Source organism: Excalfactoria chinensis, chromosome 3 (genome assembly GCF_039878825.1).
Source record: "Excalfactoria chinensis isolate bCotChi1 chromosome 3, bCotChi1.hap2, whole genome shotgun sequence".
Classification (NCBI taxonomy): Eukaryota; Metazoa; Chordata; class Aves; order Galliformes; family Phasianidae; genus Excalfactoria; species Excalfactoria chinensis.
Window position 1 is genome coordinate 90,970,765 of NC_092827.1, and position 19,512 is coordinate 90,990,276.

At 40.9% G+C, this 19,512-nt stretch overlaps 1 long non-coding RNA gene across 1 annotated transcript in view; it reads left to right on the forward strand.

The window, feature by feature from the left end:
* The window catches only part of LOC140250416 (uncharacterized), a 55,122-nt gene extending 39,205 nt beyond the window's left edge, over positions 1-15,917 (forward strand). Inside the window, exon 3 of the long non-coding RNA XR_011903161.1 lies at positions 15,783-15,917. This is a non-coding gene — a long non-coding RNA (uncharacterized lncRNA). The remainder of the gene's footprint in view (positions 1-15,782) is intronic.
* The last annotated feature ends 3,595 nt before the right edge of the window (positions 15,918-19,512 follow it).

The following is a 19,512-nucleotide window of genomic DNA, read 5'->3' on the forward strand; positions in this document are numbered from 1 at the left end:
TCCTTCCTGCAGCATGGGAGGACAAACTTGGGTTGTGCCAAGATTTTTATGAGGAGTCCCTGCGAATAAAGAGATAGGAGCTGTGTAAAGGGAGGGCTGTCAGGGTAATAGCCCAGCTGAATTTCCCTTGGCAGCTGAGCCTGGCAGAGGTGTTGGTGAATTAGTTCACATGGCAGATGGCAGCTTCCTGGTGTCGTGCTGCAAATGGGTGGCAAACACAACTCCTGGATATTATAGACTCATTTTCCCAGGGCCTCCTGTGCAAGTGCTGGGGCAGCTCAAGTTGTGCTGTGTGTAAGAGAATGCTGAGACGTGCTACAGATCTGTCAGGCTTTGCTGAACAGGCAGCCTGGCTGTGGGCAGGGTTGGGTCACACCGTCTCCTTCCTTGGTGGTTTTTCAGGAGAATGGCATGTGCTCCCATGTTGTCCTGTTACTGTATGTTCTGCTTCCCAAGGATAATTCATTTTCAGTTAAATCAAGACTACTGGTAGAGAAACTTCCTGAAAATATCCGTTCTCTTTACATTTGATAGATCCTAATGACTGGTTTCAATTGGCTTCAATAAAAAATGAGGAGATGGAGTATTTTCATTGTCCCAGACAATCTAATGATATTTAAGTAAGATTATTTAGATGGCACCCCATTTTAACAAGTAGTGCTGGACTTGAAGAGTTAGGAAAAGTGGAGAGAAGATCTGCAATGGAAATGTGTGGTGGTCCCTCACATCCTTTGCTGGTGGGCAGTAAATACATGGGTTATAGACCTCATTGAGGTTCCCTGTTTGCTGCTGTATGCTAACCCTGACTTCTGTGCTTGTCAATTCAGCAGTAGCTGAGGGTGAGCCAGTTTTCCCCTCCTCTCTCCACTTTGGCCCCAAAATGTAGAGCCTTTTGTTAGGACTAGAAGTTACAAATTCAAGCAGTTAATTTTGAACAGTGAAGTAAATTAAGAACAGCTGGACTTTGGCTGAAGTGAGTCGGGTTTCTACAGCATTTGTATTCATAGCTGAAAGGAGGTTTTTGGAGATTCCTCTGAACGTGGGTCTGTCCCATGTGGAAGGGAGGGTCTTTGGAATATGCCCAAGTGTTTTGTAGCAGTTGTCTGTTTCTTGCTGAGATATTGTTGTCATTTAATTACACCACTTACCTCTGATTATTTGTCCATTTGCATCTATTTGCCGCTTTGTCATAAATAAGAAGAATCACAAGGGACCGGAGCTGGACCAGGTTGGAATAGAGTCCAATTGCTGGCATGTCAGCACAGGAAGGCGTGAATCTCACGCCATGATTTTTGAGTATGGTATGATTGCAGGAAAAAAAGCCTTCCTGCAAAATTTGGGGCTAGAAGTGAAGTATGCTGATCTAAATACAATAATGTTCACATAACATTCAAATGATAACTGATTCACATTGGCATCTCTCTTTAGGGAGAGATTTCCCCTGTGTGATGTGCGTGGTGTCTAGGGCTGTGGATCCTTGCAGTAAGGAATGCTTGTCATTGAGATATGGGTTGAAGCTCAGCAGCTGCTCTGGACTCTTGAGAGCAACACAGGTGATGAGGAGCATCTGGTTATGGAAAGCTGACAGCAGCAGGCTTTGAGTCTAGTTCTCAGAGCAGATAGTCTGTCTCTGCTCCTAAAGCATTGATGTTACTGGCACCATGTCACAAAAATACAGAAATTTGGTCTGCAGTGACCACAAAGCCTGCATCTGTTCCCTAGGCCTGTTCTTATAATGAACCTATCATGTTGTCTGTCCTCTGTCTCTTGTTTCTTGGTGTTCCTCCAGAACTGTTCGTACCACCAATCCACTATAGATGTCAAGTTAAAGTGTCCTGTTGTTTTCAGAGGCTGAGTATACTGACTAATGTACATGAGTATCCAACCTCTTGGCTTGCCTGGCCTGCACTGAGTGAAGAGAAGTTGTCTTGGGCCATATTACTTTATATGTAGTTAATGTATGCATGGTAACAAAATGTCTCTTGTTTTTTAATTTATTTTTATTAAAATATAAAAGGGCAACAAAAATATGAAACAAATGGTTTGAACACAGCTTAAAACAGGTGTGCTGCCGAGAATGATTGTACTTAGTGCAGACTATGAAAACTAGTCTAGAAGGGTTTAGGAGCTAGAGTTTGATGTCCTTGCTTGCATTCAATAGCATGAAATAATTTTGGGGCCTGGAGGTTGTGGTTATAATACAGAGAAAAGCAAGAGTGGGAATGATGGAAGAACTGCTCTTCATGTTGGCAGTTCTATCCCAACCCCTTTGGTGTTGCTTGTGATATCTTTTGAGATTTTGGATTGTTTTTAGCTCATTAAAAGATCTCCTAAAGGAGATGCTGAGATTGTGTGTTCAAGGCAGTAAATACTGTGATGTCATGTTTGGGGCAGAACAGGAACTGGTGTATCTGCATGTAATTATGAAGCAGTATGGAACATGCAGCGCAGAAAATTCTATTCCCATAACAATCATATCAATTGCATCTCATAGATTTTTCTGCCTTTGATATTGCTTTGGCTATCTTTTATTATGGGTTTCCTTCAGCAATGGGATTGGACGTTCAGTTTTGACAAGTGGCCAGACATTTCTGGTTCTCTCAGAGAGGTCATGGAAAGTTGGTCTGGCTATCTAACCAGAGATCTCACAACCCTGGGTACTCTCAGGAGATTTCTTCAGCTTTTCACTGGGCTGGTTGGAAATGCTAACAGCTGCCTTTGTTTCACTACTCCTGGACCTAGACCAGACATAGAAACAGATGCATGTGCACTGAAGATGACTGCAAGTGTACTGTGTGATCCATAGAGCAAATGTGTGTGAGAAAAGGATTGTAGTTTGCTAATTTTATCTCGTGGTAGCAGGTGCTGTACTAGGGCTTGCAATTGCAAAACATGCATGAATATGAGAAAACCGGAGTGTCTATTAGGGAAGAAAAAGTGTGACAGGAAGTTTGCAGTCCTCCTGTTGAGGAGCAAAGAAAACATGCATAAAGCAAGGAAAAGAAGGCAGACCTGCCTGAAAGAGACTTGTGTTAAAATAAAACCAATTGGCAAGATGCTTTGAAGCAAGTGAGGCGTAGAATCAATACCGTGTGAAAAGATCTGTACTGATAGCTTCATCAGTTAGCTATTGCAGACTGATCAATCGGTAATGTACAAAACAACAGAAGATCAAGATATAAGCTGAATGTAGAGATTTATGGTTTTTTTTCTTTTTGAAGATGGGGGAAAAAAAGCTGTAAATGTCAGTAAAAAAAACTTAAGCCATATCTTGTTTTACATCTGGAATGAGAATTGAAAGTGGGAATTGGAGAGGGCTTCACTGCCTGCATCTGTTAGAACAGCATCACAAAGGTGAATGTGTAAGATTTCTGTGAAGACGACATTTTTCATTGGAAAGGGTGCAGTGGAATTGGGCAGGAATCTCTTTGTGAATGTTGAAATCTGAGAAGTAATCCCAACTCCTGATTTGGATTAAGGTTTTTGATAGGAACAAGGTTTTCCAGCAAAATGGCGGGCTTGTTTGTGAAACTGTTACCAGAGCCATTTGCCACTTTATCTAAATAGTTCTAACAGAGCACAAAAATCGCCTAGATCAAGCAGATCTCAGTCTTAGTATTTCCAGGAGGTATTTGTGCTTCAAAGTTACCTTTTGAAAACATTTCAAAATGAAAATGAAAGAATCCCTTCAGATCAAGTTAACGTTAGTTTGGAGCCAAAGTTAACTAATTACTACTATTTTTTTCTTTGTTGTTTTGCTTTGCTGGAACTTTTGAAAGACACTTGGAATGGACAGACTCACAACAATGTTCTCTAGTTTTTAGAGACTCCTGGAAAGTCAAAATTGGTTATTTATGTAGTTCAGCTTCCAGATACAATCCTGCTTTTATTCAAGACAACAGAAATCCTTTTTCCGAACAGGCTGATTGATGTAATCTGTGCTATTTCTGCCTTGACAGATGGTATTTTGTGTAAGTACATATGTAAACATCTTTTCTGGTGCCAGCAATAGGCAGAGCCATAAAGTGGAATGCAAGCTCTTCCATTTTATGGGGAATGCCCTTGTTGATTTCATTAATTATTTTTGCTTAGATCCATGGTTCTGATGTGTTTTCTTATACTCTTGACTACTTTCATTATTCAGGAAGATTAGTGCTTGTGATGCTCAAAGTAGTCAGATGTATCCACTTGTGCTTTCCCTGCATTGATGTTCCTTTTTTTTTTATATATCTCTATCAGCCACTGTTGGTTTAAATTTGAATTTTACCATCAGGTTCAGTGGAGTGAGAACTGGTTTATGTATGGCTTTAGCCATTCAGCTGTCTTGCAGGGAACAGTGGTCACTGCTCAAACACTTGAAAAACCCACTTGTCAGAACGTACGTATCTTTCATGGTGCATGGGGGGGCCTTCTGCAGGCAATGAGTTGTCATAGGCAGCAATTGGAGGCACTTGTAATTTCTGCTGTATTTGTCTTGCTAGTAAATGTCATTAAGACTTTTTTTAATGAAATGGCTTTTATTAATTCACTTGAATTTAATGGCCATGTTGCAATAGTTCCATTTACAGTGTAATTTCTTGAATATACGCAGCTCTTTTTAAGGATGAGAGCTGGCTTTGCTAGATCAGGCTGTCATTACGTTTAACTAGGTCTTTAATTATAACCAGATGGATGAATTATTTTAATCACTACTATATATCTTAACAGTAGTTTGTACATTGACACAGAGTTGAGAACATCAAACAGAAATTAAATGCTAGAGCAGGAAAGCTGCCAACCTCTAGGGGAAGCAGTTGATCAGAACCTGTCATCTTAAAAGGTTCAAAGAATGCAAAACAAACATTCAGGATTAGTGTACTAAATATGGTTTATCGGCCTCACTCTCTTCTCCGATAATTCATCTATATCATTTATTTTAATACTTTGCTGTGCATATCTCAGACTCTGTAATTAGAGAGCTTCACCTCTTCCTGCCTTTGAAATAGTTTGCTTTGAGGCTCTTCAGAGAGAAAGATACAATTATTACAAGGCTATTTGATGCATAGTACAAAAGAATCTTCTCATAAAACTGTCCCTTTGTATATAATAATTGACTAGAGTTAATATTGACACCTACAGTGATTTTTGGCTTTTCTAATCAGCCTGGCTTCCTGGCTGAGGTTGAGATCTCAAGAATAAGACCACTGGTAAAAGCTGGCTCTGAATCTGTGGCGCAGGGTTAAGATACAGCAATGGGAATGGCATTAAGTTGGCACACTTACATTTCTGGTACCATTGCAGAGAGCAGCAATGTGCTGTGGTCTCTTCTGATGCCAGTTCATGGTCAGAAAGCGGTCTGACATTGGGTGTCTGCATCTCCACTGTTCCTTTAAGGAAAGAATTAGGAAGGCGGTTTGGGAAGTCTCAGGACCGTCAGCTATTGAGTAAAACCTCCAAATGGAGTGGAACTGAACTGGCACGAAGTGACTTTGTTAGAAACAGCCAGGGTGATTTCGTGTTTGATGTCTGATTATACAGCAATTGCTTTCTAATTATAGTGTTGATTTGAATTAGATTATTGTGCTCTTGATCAAATGCAAGTGCTTTGGTAAAACTGCTGCATGTGCTTGTTTTCTTGCCAAATAGTGATGATGTGTTAAGAAGGATTATCTTCTGAGTGTTTAACACATATCAGCAATGGTCCAACTACAATTTTTGTTCAAAACAGTGAGCACAGCTGTAATAATCATTTATGCTATAGTATTTTGAGGTTTCACATCCTCTTGGTTGTGAATTATCTCTTGCTTTGCTGAACAATGGCAATAACTTACACTTTAGGTAAAGTACTTTGTTTGACTGCACTGTTTGTTTTGATAACATTTGACCCTAATGTGCTTTTCACTGCGGTCTTTCCACACAGAGCTAGAATGATGCTTTCTGCAGAAGTGCTCTAAAGTTCTTTACACAGCCTTTCCTCTTAGAAATGTAGGTAGTTTAGAAAATGTTAATGCTCTGGAGCTTCCTTACCACCCCTGGTGGTCAGACTCTACCTGACTTTCCCAAATAGATAAGCTTATGAGGTGATTGAGTAGTGTAAGTTTGGCAGATGGGAATCATATCAGAGGCAAAATTATATTATTTTCATGTTCCCCCCCCCCCCCTTTTTTTTTTTCAGCTGAAAGATTGCTGCCTTTCCATAAGCTTTACTTATATTTGTTGATGCAGAAGTAAGATTTGAAATCACAAATAACCATTGCTTCAAAACATTTGTTTCTTTCCTGCTAACTGCTGGGGAAAAAGAAGGTGGCAAGCAACATGCTCTTTTAGAGTGTGTAAATAATTACCTTTAGCAATTACCTTTAGCTCAGCATCTTTTAAAGCTCTGCCTTCCGGTGGAAGTAGAGTATGTGGAAATGTAGAACTGTGTAAGGAGCACTGATTAATTCAGATGCTCATGCTCTACAAACCATACTGTGTTTTTGCAAGCCATGCAGGTTTGAGCTGTTGAAGATTTTAATCCAAAATTTAGACTTCCTGAATGACCTCCTGAAGAATCTGTTATAAATTGTATAACAACTACTGGAAATGGCTTGTGCTTGCTGTTTTTATCTGAAATAAAGTTATAACAATCATTATCCAGCAGTGGAGGTGATCCAAATTTTGGATCTATGCTATTGGTGATGGTAATGATGGTTTAGGTGGTGTTCATCGGGTACCAGGAGTGACTCTGTGCTGTGCAAATCACAGTGAAAAACAGCAGCAGAGTTTACTTGGAGTGAAGCAGAGCATGTGCAGGCAGAAGAGGCTGAGTGAGTGGAGCTGGAACACCCAAGCAGAATGACCAGTATGAACCTTGCAAATGTCATGTTAAGTTATCTAAAAATTCATCTCTCTAATGGGTGGTTTAGAAAAGCCCAGAGCTCAGCATGCAGGAACTTGTATTTTTGACAGCTAATTCCTGACAACTGAGAGCTGTTTGCCAGCTGAACACTTGCCTTCCCATTGTAAATGTTTTCTCTTGTTCACTTGTGCTTTTTCTGTTCCTGTGGTTTGTCCACACTTGAAGTCTGAGCCTGTTCTGCTTTCCTTCCTTAATGCTCAAACACTGAAACAAATGTCAGCTTGCTATGGATATCTAAAGGGAGAGGAGAGCTTAATGTACTTTTATTTGCTGCCTCCCAGAAGCCAGCAGGGAAAAATGAGCAGAATTGGAATTTCCATTTGGGACATTTTAGTATTTACTTTGCCATTTACTTTCACGGAGTTGTGTGAGTGTAGTTTGGAAGGTATGTTTGTGTGCCTCTGCCCTGAAAGAAGGGCTGCTTTAGCAGTGGGATCTGTTTCATTCTGAACCAGAGTGAAGAGTCAAAGTTGATATGCCTTTACATCTGCTGTTTTACATCTATAAAGGGAAAGGAATAAAAAATTAGGGTAAAAAAAAAAAATAAAAATCCAGGAATGGTGAAATATTCTTTATCAAAGCAGAGTATTGTTGACATTTCTGAATGGAAACACTTCATTAGTATCTGTTTGACAATGAAGCCCATCTGCTTGTGATACCAGGACCATCTTGTGGAGGTTGGTTGTAGTTCTGGATGCTGAGGCTGTGTGTCATGCTTCCCAAATTACACTCCCAGTAGTCATCTTTCTACTTCTCCTTATGTCTTCCAACCATAGCCATCCTGTTTTACAGAATTAAATGTGCTCTTGCCAGTTTCTAGCCATTCTTTTGTCTTTTGGTCTTTCGATCTTTCATGGCTTTCCTAAAATCACACAGGAGGTGCACAGTTTCCTTTCCTCATACGTGATTGTGTATATTGACGTTTCCAGGCAATTAAGGAGTTGCCTTTTGCCTGAAGACTAGGTTATTGTTTTAGATGACTTCTCCAAGGCAGAGATTCTTGTGAGCTGTTCTACGTTTTCTGGTTTCTGTGGTAGATGGGAGGTTAGCTGAGAGGTGCTTGTTGTTTCCATAGGAATGTCCAATGAGTTGGATGGTTCTGCTGGATTCCTACAGGAGCAGAACAGGTGTAGACATTTTCCATATTAAGCTTGAAAGTTACATCTGTGATGTTATTAATTTCACTGGGAAATAAAAGTAGTTTTGAGATTCCTTATTTTCTCGAGGATTTACTCCTGCTATGATGAAGAAACACTCACTGGAATCATCTGGCAGGAGCACCCCGTCCACTTTGCACTGCATTGTATGTGGTGGCCAGTGTATTGCAGTGCCCTGAAGGGCAGTCTGTGTGTTCGCTCACCTCTGGAGTACATGTGAATTTAAACCTCTAGGCCTCTGTGTGCCTGTTGAACAGCGATGGCTTCCTTGTGTCTTCTGTTTTTCCTTTAGCAGTTCCTGGAGCTGGCCAGATTTGCACACTCACAAGATGTGATAGGGCAGTGGGACAAAGGAGCTCCTCCTGTCAGCTGGGCCAAAAAAAGAAAGTCAAATAAAACCTCCATTCATGGGATGAAGGACGATGAAAGGCAGAGAGGAAAGATGACACAAAGCTGACAGCTGTGGCACACGTCTCCTCTCTTAGCCAGGAAAGCTGACAAGTAGATTGCTCAGGACAGGCACTTACAGGTTACCCTGTCAGCTACTTGAATGCCTTGTCTTTTATCTGCCACCTTCATAGGAAAGAACAGAGAGAGCTTGTGCCCATCTGATGAGCCGGTTCATACTGGCACATCATCAGCCTTAGCAGTGCATGCACACAATATAGTCCAAAAGCAGCATTTCAGTTTCTGAAGTCTTTCTCTTTTTTTCTTGATGCATGCATGAAGACACGTACCCGCCCAAGCAGCTGAATGCATTGAAAAGTTCTATTCATAGAAGGAAAATTCTCTCTCTCTTCAGAACTAATTATTTTTTGTCTTCTAAAGCCTTACTCCTTTACTCATGGGATAATAGTCTAACTTTGTGTAGAGTAACTCTTGCAAGTACAGCCCTAATTCAGGTGGTAACTTCTGTTCTTTTGTTTTATTTATCTTTACTGGAAACAAGGAATTCTTGCTCCTTAGGAGGTGGGTGAGAGCTTGGTGTTCTTGAAAAGTTGGGAGTGTATGCAGAGCTTCAGGCAGTCAAGGAGAGTCATGTAGAGGTGCCATCTACATGAGTGATGTCAAACAGCCGGCTGTGGTTCAGCCTCTGCATGGTTTGTAAAAGAGGCAAAAGTTGTGGCTCCTTCCTTTTTGTTTGTTTAGAGCTTCATATGCAAGAAAGAACTCAGCTGTATCTCACTTCAGAATGAGGGAGTAAGAAATAAAGCTTTTTTGTTTGTTTTTTTTTTGCCTATACCTGGTGTAATGACTTTATAGGGAGACAAAAGTACATGACCTTGTCATAGAAAGTAGGAGTTCATTCTGTCTTCATCTACAGATTACTTAATTGATGACTGTGGAAAAAATGAGTCTGAGATCAACATAAAACTTGGAAATGATCATCCTTAACAGTCCTGGTCTAAATGAGGATGTGCCAGGTAACATTAAAGTAGAGTTGCCTTTAAAATTAAAGCCTTACTGCATTTCCTATCAAGGTCTGTTTGTAATAAAAGCAAGAAGAATTTTAAGACTGCTCAAGAGAGAACTTAAGTATGTGTTGTTCTGAGTTGGGTCAGGATTCAGAGATACACGACCAGAAGTGTTTTGCCTAAGTGAAATCTAGTAACAGAGATGCTGGTTTCTGCTTTAGGTACATTGAAGTGCTATCTGGGACCTGACTGTAAATCAGGACTTTCATTCTATGAACAGAACTGACACAGCTTCTTTTTGATTCTTAGGACTCTACAGATGTTAGTGAAAACAGATACTAAGCCCTGAATCTTTCAGTGGTGTAATTTCATTAGCACATCATCCTCTCCTCATTTCCTTCCCTATAACTTGTGTAGTCAGTGGTTGTGGAAGGCTAAATGTGGTGTGTGAAACAAGAGCTTAATGGTAAATTAGTAAACAATTATAACATACTTTGAGGAGGAGAAGAGTTGAATATGATTATGATAGAGCTACATCTGAAGGCCATAGGCCATTCAAAGTATTATAAGTAATTAAAGATATATTCTGTACTGCTGCAGTAGCCATCTTTTAATTAGCTTGTATAAGTGCATACAGCTGCAGTATCAAGGAGTTTTCTTGATCATACAGGTTTTGGTATTATAGATTGCTGGAGGTGGTTGCATACAGTGTTGTTTTGTGGTTGCTGATTAAATGAGTTTAGCTGCCTACATTTGCTGTTTCTCAATTGCTATCAATTGTTGTCACTCCAGGCTTGTGGTCTGTGCTGATGCACGCTGGAGGAACGCTTCTTTTGGAGGGGTTTCCTGGGTGTTGTGATCATTTGTCAGTCAGTGGAGTGTGGTTGAGCTGATGGTCCTTGAGCTCCTCAGAACAGAAAGGAAAAGGCATTTATGTTCTTTGGGGTCTCAGTACCATGGCCTTTTGGGTGCCAATCATACTGATGAGGAGTAACATTTATTTGCTCATTAAAGCATTGAAGAACAAAATAGATGCTCTGTGTATCAGGAAAACTTGGTTTACTGCTCTGCTTGAGGAAATCATTAATACTTCTAAAGAAGTTATGTGTATTTGGAGGGCTTTAACTTGATAGGAGGGCTGAGGAATAGTTGCAGCAAAGTTGCAGCTTGTGCTGCTTGAGGAAAGCAACATATGGGCACAATAAGTTAAAAGGGAAGAAGTGATGTTTTGTTAAGAAGTCAGTGGCTCCTGCTGGCAGGACAATGCCTCAGATAAGCCTGGCAGGCTTCACTGGTTGAGGTCTCTAGGGTGGATGCCTCCTGTTTAAGGAGGAGGAAGCAAGACCCATATATTAACACATTCAACAGAAAAAACATGGTGAGCCCCTGCCAAGGGACAAGAATTTAGATGACCTTGGCTGCAATATGAATATATTGTTCACATTTAACAGAGGACAGAAAGAAGGAGCTGTGCTTATTTTAGCGTCAGAAGAGAAAAACATGTTTCTGTTCAGTGTAGTGTGTTGGAGAAATGTCCAGAAATAGTTCACCTTAGTGAAAATATTACTTCTGGAATATTACCAAGGTCAGCAAGACCCTGGCTTATCAATCCTGTTAATGGTCACATAAATTAAAGCTGTCAAACACGAGTTTGTCCAACCAAGATATTATAAGACTTTCATCTATGTTTCCCTTTTCTGTATTTCTTTCCCTTTTTGCATGCTTCCATCCTCCTCCCATTGCGTAGAGGTTCTGTCTGTTTGTAGCAGAGCAGGAATTCAAGACTCTGGATTTTCTAGGCATTAAATGAGGCAGAAAAGCTTGATAATTTCTTTCTTTTTTTTTTTTTTTTTTTTAAATGTCTTAAAGTTATATGGTTTTCCTAGAATGTTCTCTGAGTGTAGCCATGTTTATGAGAAGAATATCAGTGTATTAGCAATGAACTGTTGGCCATAGTTGTTATTCAAATGAATAGCTGTAATAGATGAAGGCTTAGCACAGGGGATGTAACGGTCTGTTGGAGTTTGGTTCTGCAAGGGGCTGGATGCTTTGGCCCTGAGTTAGCAAAGCAAGTTAGTGGTTGTTTAAAATGAGGCATGTGAAGTGCAAGACCTGTGCAGATAAAGGTAACTCATCACACCACAAATTCTGGTGACACTTGGTGAGGGTGCAGTTGTGACAGCCCTTGAGGTTTCCAACTGAACGAGTTCATACCTTTGGAAGCACAGCACCAGCTTGCTAATGCTGTCACCCCTGACTAGCCACTGAAGCCTGACAAGTGTCCTTGGGCTGTGGAGGGAAAGAAGACCAATGCTTGTTTAAGCTATTTAGCCTTGGTTTAGGATTTGTGGACCTTGACCCTTTTGGTCTCAGTGCCAACTCTGCTGCAGCAGGAGCCTTCAGCTGTCTGTCTGCAAAGAGGCTGAAGAGAAAAATGCAGGCTAAGTTCCTTATAAAAGTACAGTGCTCAAATCTAACGCAGTCTGTTCTATTTTTAAAAGCTTGTAAACTGTTTAAAGGTTTAGTAATGGAAGAGAAAATAAAGGACTTGTGCTCTTTCTTCTTTGTTTCACTCTTCCCCATTTCATGCTGCCTTAAAACGTTAATGACATATATCTGAAAGATTGATAAGAAATGAGAAGCCTGGGGGTACTGGTGACATTTCACAGGATGAAGTTAAGAGATAGCTGACCTAATGTGACAAGTGTCTTTTTTTCAAGTCTTTTCTAATAGCGGTAACCACTTAGACTCCTTAGGTGTGTGTCAAATGGCACGGGCAGTCAACTGAATCATGTCAAAAGGTTGCCCCTTCTGACTAAATAGTCTCATATCAGCACAAAGCCCTGTAAATCCACCAGGTGGACTTTAATCATTTTGCTTTCAATGGATTTCTGTTAGCAAGAATTGACTGAGAAGCTAATATTTCACCCACTGTGACTGTGAATTGTATGTGAATGTCCGTTTTAGCTGCACAACCTCTTCTTTGAGGAGCGGAGCTGATAACAAAACTGAGGGGGGTTTGCCATTGATTTGCATGGATGTTGGTCATACTTGAGCAGTACTAATTTCTGAAGTGCTTTGTAGTTGAAATACTGTTTAGGGCTGGAATTATCAAACACAGGGCTGGGATTTACCATGGGGTAGCTGGGGTTCTGAGTCAGTACTCACTTAGTGACCTTACAGCAAGTGTAAGTACAGCTGGCACTAATGAATTTATGCTTGTATTCCAGTAACTCTGAGATGTAAATTTCAGGTAGGTCAGCAGACAGATTGTGTCTGAATATGATGTCTAAGTGTTGTATTGTCACTCTTTTTTCTGTGCTCAGATTCAAGCAGACAGTCCTAGACCAGGCCTATGTTTTTCTTGGTGCTTTACAAACATACAGCACTAAGAGGCAAGTCTGTTTGTGTAGCAAGAAATAGACAGATCTTACTCTAGGAACAGAAGGAATGTTCATAATGGAACTGTGAAGTTTCAGATTGCGGTGCAGTCATCCTTAAAAATGAACGTAGCAAAATAATTGTGAAAAGTTGGAAAGAAGTTTTAAAAAAAAAAAAAACCAACAGTGTAAGTGTTCATATATTTCCAATTTTAATAGAGTTCTGCTTTGAAAAATCATTCCTTTAGCCTTTTTCCTCCTCCTCCTCCTCACTGTTTCCACTCTTTTACATATTGTCCTCCAATTCTTGCAGCTTCCCTTTAAAAGAGCTCTGTCCTTAGAAGAGCTCTTTCTGATAATATTTAGAGCAGGAGAATCCAGACCTGATTTAGTTTGTTCCCCATAAGAGGTTAAGTCATAAAAAGAGGCAAGAAAAACCAAGATATATTCCTGTTTGGACACTGGTGTATCTACTTGTAGTCTGGGGAGCTTTACAGTCATGCTCACTTCTGTCACTCCCCACTGTGGAAGCTGAAACCATTAGGAACAGTGTCCGTGGTTACTTGAAGAGGAAGAGATGTTCATCATCTGCTGTTTGCCAAGTGCTCCCTTCTACAGCCTGGGGCCATGAACTGCCTAGTCAAAGTCAAGTGTTCCTGTAGTCACTGGAGCAGAAGAGGGCTTGAAGGGAGGGATTTGAAAGCTGATAGGAGAATAGGTTTGTCTTATTTACAATGAACCCCTTCCATGCTTAAGAAGCACTGTGCAAGGAAGCATAAAGGTGCTCCTGTGGAGCAGTAATCAGCAGGCGTGAAACTGTTGGGATTGGAAACTGACTTGAAAGCTGTGATACACAATAATGCAGGTAAGAATAGGCCAAGAAGAATGTAAAAATGAGGATAAATAGTCTGCTGCAGTGTAAGAAGAGGAACCAAGAGTTTGTCCACAGTGACCATTTGCATCTTATTTTCTTTTCTTACTGCAGCTTTCTGGGATTTCAAGCACTTTTGCTGCTTTGGTCAATGCAGGCTTTTTAATGGCAATCACTTTTTAAGTCTACTTTTTTTTTAATGTTTTAAGGTTCACTGTTTACAAAAGCTTAACAACTACATGGACAGGAAAAAAACCAAACCCACCTTCCTTTGACAAATTAGAAATCTCCAAAGACTTATAAGCCAGCATAAAAGATTGACTTAATGGAGCAGTATATTTTTGATACAGTGAGGAGCCCCTCAATCCTCTGATTAGACTGATATATAGATTTTCTAGAGATTAGCAAAATCTGAAGTGCATTAAAAAAAAATCCAGTGTGACAAAACAGTTTTGACAGCATAAACGAAACCTAAAGCAATGTAAAATGTAATTACTGCAGCTATCCCTGTGACCCGTCCTATATGCTGTTTTGCTCTGACCTCAAGAGAGCTGGGCTTATTTTCCACCTATTTATTTTTGTGCGTGTTGACGAGTGTTTTTAGTTTATTCACTTGCTCTGCTCAAGTACTCCTGCTCTGGTTCACATCTATTCCAGTGTAGGTTTTGGTGAAAAGATTATAAAGCAAATAAAAGATTGGATAGTTTTGAGGAGAGCACAGGAAGTTCAATGACAAACCAGAACCAGTTCCTTACTGCCTTTTCATGTGCATCAGTGCTAAGGCTGTGTGATTACTTCAGTTAGCTTACAGATGTCCAGAAGAAGTGATGGGTTTTATTTCCATCCTAGGGGCTATCAATGGTACTAGGAGCGTGTTGTGCTGGAGCCTGTAAGAGAAGACTTACTAAGTGACTTAAGAATAAGAGGAGATCTTGGAATCCCCAGGTCTCATAGCAGCTATAGGAGCATTGGGCCAGTGCTTTACCCTCTTTAACAGTTCTCAAAAATGAGGTTTCTGGCCTCAGTTTCGCAAGCCTTGGCAGTGCACATCTATCTGCTAGCCCCTTCATCTCTAATTTCATCTCTAATTGTGTCCAAGGAAGCTCAGTTTGTGGTTGAATTGGGCTGCCTGAGGAGTTGTGCCAGCTGGTTCATGTTGGTGACAGCCCGCTTCTCCACCTGGCCCTACTTGGAGAGCCTGGGACAGACTTGCATCTGGCTTGGGTTCTCCATCTCCACCAGGCAGGAGAGAATTTCTCATTTTCTCTTCTCCTGGAAGCTAGGTTATGACAGCAGTGTGAATGAAGGTGGTGTATCTTACCCTAGGGATAGCACGGAGATCACAGCTGTGTTGTGAGATGACTACTTTATATCTGATTTTGATCTGGCAGGCTTGAGGAATGAGTTCTTGATCCTTGTGTCACCTTGTCATCCTGGACATTGTCACAGTGGAGAGTACTAAATCAGTCAACAGATAGCTCCAGATGGGAAAATGCATCTCTCAAAAATGACCTTGGGGTCAGTTATTTGGCATTTTGGGGAGTGATCATAGATGTAAATGTTATCTGGCTCTTGGACGGCATCTATCTTAAGTATTTGTGTGGCTTCCATTACCACAGGATCTGAGCAACCTTGTAATCATCAGTACACTTATCCTTGTGCTGCTGCTGCTTTTGTGTCAGTGGGAATGAGCTGCGGGGTCTTTCGCCCCAAGGTGCATGGGAAGTCTGTCAGGGAGCAGCAGCCTGGCAGCTGGGCACTGGCTCGTGTTGAGGTACACAGTGTCCTCCAGCAATATGGCCAGCACTGCCTGGGGCTTTTCACTGGTCTGCTGGTTCTCTTGGCTGTATTTGATAAAGTCTTATGAAAACCCCAAACTGTCCCTGCTTTGAGCTGTAGGCTGGAGCAGATGTTCCTATCTGACCTAAATTACTGTATGACTCTGTAGTTCAGTGATAACAGAAAAAACATAATCAGACACTGAGGGCAAGATCCAGAATTCTTATGAAGCTGCCAAATAGGACACTAAGTTCCAAGGACTGTGTTTACCCAGAGCTCGTCTTGATCTTTACTATGCAGGTGGCAGCATTGTATAGAGAGAGCGTCATGAACTGAACAACAGAACCTGAGGCTCTGAAGACAGCTTATTTTATCTGGTTAGAGTGTACCTTTGGGATGGCATCCAGTTCAGAAAGGTGACAGAAAAAGTATGAAGGTATGTGTAACTGCCTGAGGAGCAAGTGCTGTTTTCAGCTGTAGAGACTGGCAGAAATACGTGCCTGTTGAATGTCTTGGTCCAACACCTGAGATGTTCACCCTCAGCTGCGGGCTGGTTTCAGAGCTGCTTTCTATGAACTCTGCCCCAAAGCACTTAAACACAGATCTGCTAAAAGAGTGGAGAGGAAAGGAAGAACACAAAATTCATTCTGAATTTGTTCCAAATGAAGTTGTTGGTAAATAGGTAGCACAGCTGGTCTCAGGTAACATCAATAGGTTAATGATCATGTCTGTAATTGCTTATATAGTAATGTATGATTATAACATCTAGATTAAAATGAATGCAGTATCATGAATTTAATAGAGAACCCAAAAAACAACTGGCCACCCTAGCTGCAGTTTGGATGGTTTTACATTTATATATGCTGTCAGTACATTCGGAGTAGTTTTATTGCCCTGGAATTTAATGCACTTTAGATTTGCTAATCTCTCCGAAAACTATACATCAGTTTAATCAAAGGATTAAGGCTTCTTTAGTAAATCAAAAATATACTGCTCAATTAAGTCAATCTTTCACGTCAGCTTATAAGTCTTTGGAGATTTTGAACTTGTAAAAGGGGACTTTTCAAGTAGGATTTAAACTCTTACAGCAACGCAGGGAAACAGAAGCACAAAATAAATAGAGTTTACACTTAAGTAAAGAATGGGGAGCAGCATGTTTTTTTTTTGGCCAAAGTGTGTAACTTCAGAGATGCTGATGCTATAGGTGAGGTGCTCTGACTTCACAGGGAACTGTGGACCTTTTTTCTACAGCACAGGTTCAGCCAAGTGAGGTTGGAGATCACATTAAGCCCAAATTTGATGACTTCCTGAAGGACTGTCCATTATGGTATATTTTGTATCCCATACTTTTTGACTCACTAATAATGGTGTTAAGAGGAAAAAAATAAAACCTCAAGTTTTGGATAATGAATCTTCAGGCTGTGGAGTGGAAACTCAATGTCTGAATAATGGAGACTGGGCAAAAATTTTCTTTGTAGTTACGTATGATGAGTTTTGTCTGTGTGTGGATTAATGAGAACTCGGTGTATTTATTTCCCTAAGCCTTTCAAATGTAGGGCATATATAATTTCGTAGCTAAGACACAGGTCTGCATACATTCATGGGTACCTATACAGTTGGCAGTAGTTGTGCAGATGTGACTTGACCAGGGCCATGTAGGACTGTGGTAAGGTAAAGATCTGAAATCAGTTATTCTGAGCCCCTGCATAAGAGCCAGAACTCTGGACCACTCATTGCATCTAATGGATGTAATTCCTCAAAGGGAATTGTTCCAGACTGTTTCTTGATCGAGACTGAAGCCCGAGGTTCTTGGACAAAGTGATCAAAGTCAGTGGGGAACCCTTTGCAGGGTTATCTGTGAACACTGCAGCTGTCTTTTTCTTGAACTGAGGTGTTTTAGAGCAGCATTGCCACTGTTCAATACATTGTATACATCAATGTTGTGCAGTTGTGTTTGTGCTCCAAAACAGATAATGCCAATTAGAAAAGCTGCTGTAGACTGCCTTAGAGCTAAATTATTTATTTCACTTGTATCTGGGAAGGAGAATAAAGAGCTAAGCCTCATGAATAGCAGCCCACGTAAGAGTTACTTACTCATGTTATGTGTCAAAGGAGGGTTATGTTAGATGGGGATGAGGTGGCAGTGTGCGCGTCAATGCACACAAACATAGTGTTGCTAAGATTGACTGTAATGCCTTAGGAAAATTAGTTTGTTGCACAGCCCCGTGTAAAATTATTCTACTTGTTGCAATAGCAAAGCCAGTTGTTAAGGCAGAGGTCTAATCTGCACTCTCTTCTATTAGCTTTTACCAATAACTTTCTTAAACTTGTTTTAGTCTGAAGTTTTTCCGTGCTCGTTGTTAGTCTTAAGGTGATTTTTTTTTTTGAATGTTTGAAAGGGTTTTGAATTCTGAAAGCATGAGTGGGGTACGTTTTTGTCCTCGTGATTTAATCTTTGCTTTCTGAAAAGCCTCTTGACGAGAACATTCAGATTCATCTCTTAGTGCTGAGTAAGTCAAAAAAAACCCAAAACAACATTATTTGCAGGATATCCTGGTTCATGAAAGTGTGAAAGTTGTGGAGACTGCACATGGGTACAGAAACTTTGTATGATGACGACCACCTTGGGGAATGTCTCATGATTTAGACCCATCTCAAAACCACCTTTGGCATTTAGGAGATTAAATGTCATAGAATGTGTAACACAGCTGACTGCTTTGGAGGAACGTGGTGTGATGTTAGAGATGTATGGTGAGATGTCCTCTTTGTGTGAGAATGGGAGGCCTCTGCTGCAGTTTCTGTGAGGGTCTGTGTCCCCCAGGTGCTGCAGGCTTGGCTTGAAATATTCTGTAGTTCTGACAGAGAATGGAGCCACATTGATTGGCTTTAAGTCTTTTGAGTCAGAGTTGTGAAACATTAATCTTAGATGTGATGGGGAAGTAAAGTAGACCAAAAAAATCTCCTACAAGCAAATCTTTATATGGGGAAGTATTATGATCTGCTTTAGTCTTTGTGTAGTTGAACACAATTTAATTTCAATGATATCTTAAATGGCTTCAGCTGAGCTCTTCTTGATCTCGTCTGTGAAAGCCGTTAGATGCCAGCAATGCAAGAAGCACAGCAAGCAAGTGCTACTGCAGTGGCTCCTGCTGACTTCCCATGGCTGTAGGCAAGGCTGAAAAGTCTTGTCTGTGTTGCAAAAAATAGATCTGTGGCTAAGTAGATTTACTGTCTATGCTTTCTGCTTTCCTATTGCTGTCTTGTTCTCAATTTGTAAGTGCTTTTCTATTAAAGGGCCAATTGGTGACCGTTCATAGCAGAGCTGAATTTCCCCTAGTATCGTGAAGAACTCGATAACAAAATGGAAGAAGCTTTGGTTTGTTAATGATGTCCAGGTGAAAGCTACTAGAATTAAAGATGCTTTGTTAATTGGTAGCTCTGTAGAAGCTGCATTAGGAAATGATTCCTAAGATATTTGCAAGGAGTGAAAGAAGTCATTGAGTTATTAAAATCCTCCTATGCTTGAAATAGTCGCAAAAGTGAGCTCTAGAACAATATTTTGGTTTTTAACAATTGACAGCAGGATTGAGTGCCTCCCAGCAAATTTAGTGGATGATACCAAGCTATGGGCAGTGCACTCAATGTGCCTGAGGGTCAGGATGCCATCCAGAGAGACCCAGACAGGCTCCAGCAGTAGGCTCAAGAGAACCTCATGAGGTTCAATAAATCCAAGCGCAAGGTCTTGCACATGGGTTGTGGCAATCCTTGCTGTCGCTACCAGCCGTGAGAGATGTAAGGATAGAGTACAGTCCTGCCAAAAAGGACCTGGGGGTTCTGGTGGATGGCAGCTGGACATGAGCCAGCAATGTGCACTCGCAGCCCAGAAAGCCAACTGTGTCCTGGGCTGTGTCCAAAGAAGCGTGGCCAGCAGGGTGTGGGAGGTGATCCTGCCCCTCTGTTCTGAGCTGTGAGACCTCACCTGGAGTACTGCGTCCAGATGTGGAGTCCTCAGTACAGGAGAGATGTGGGT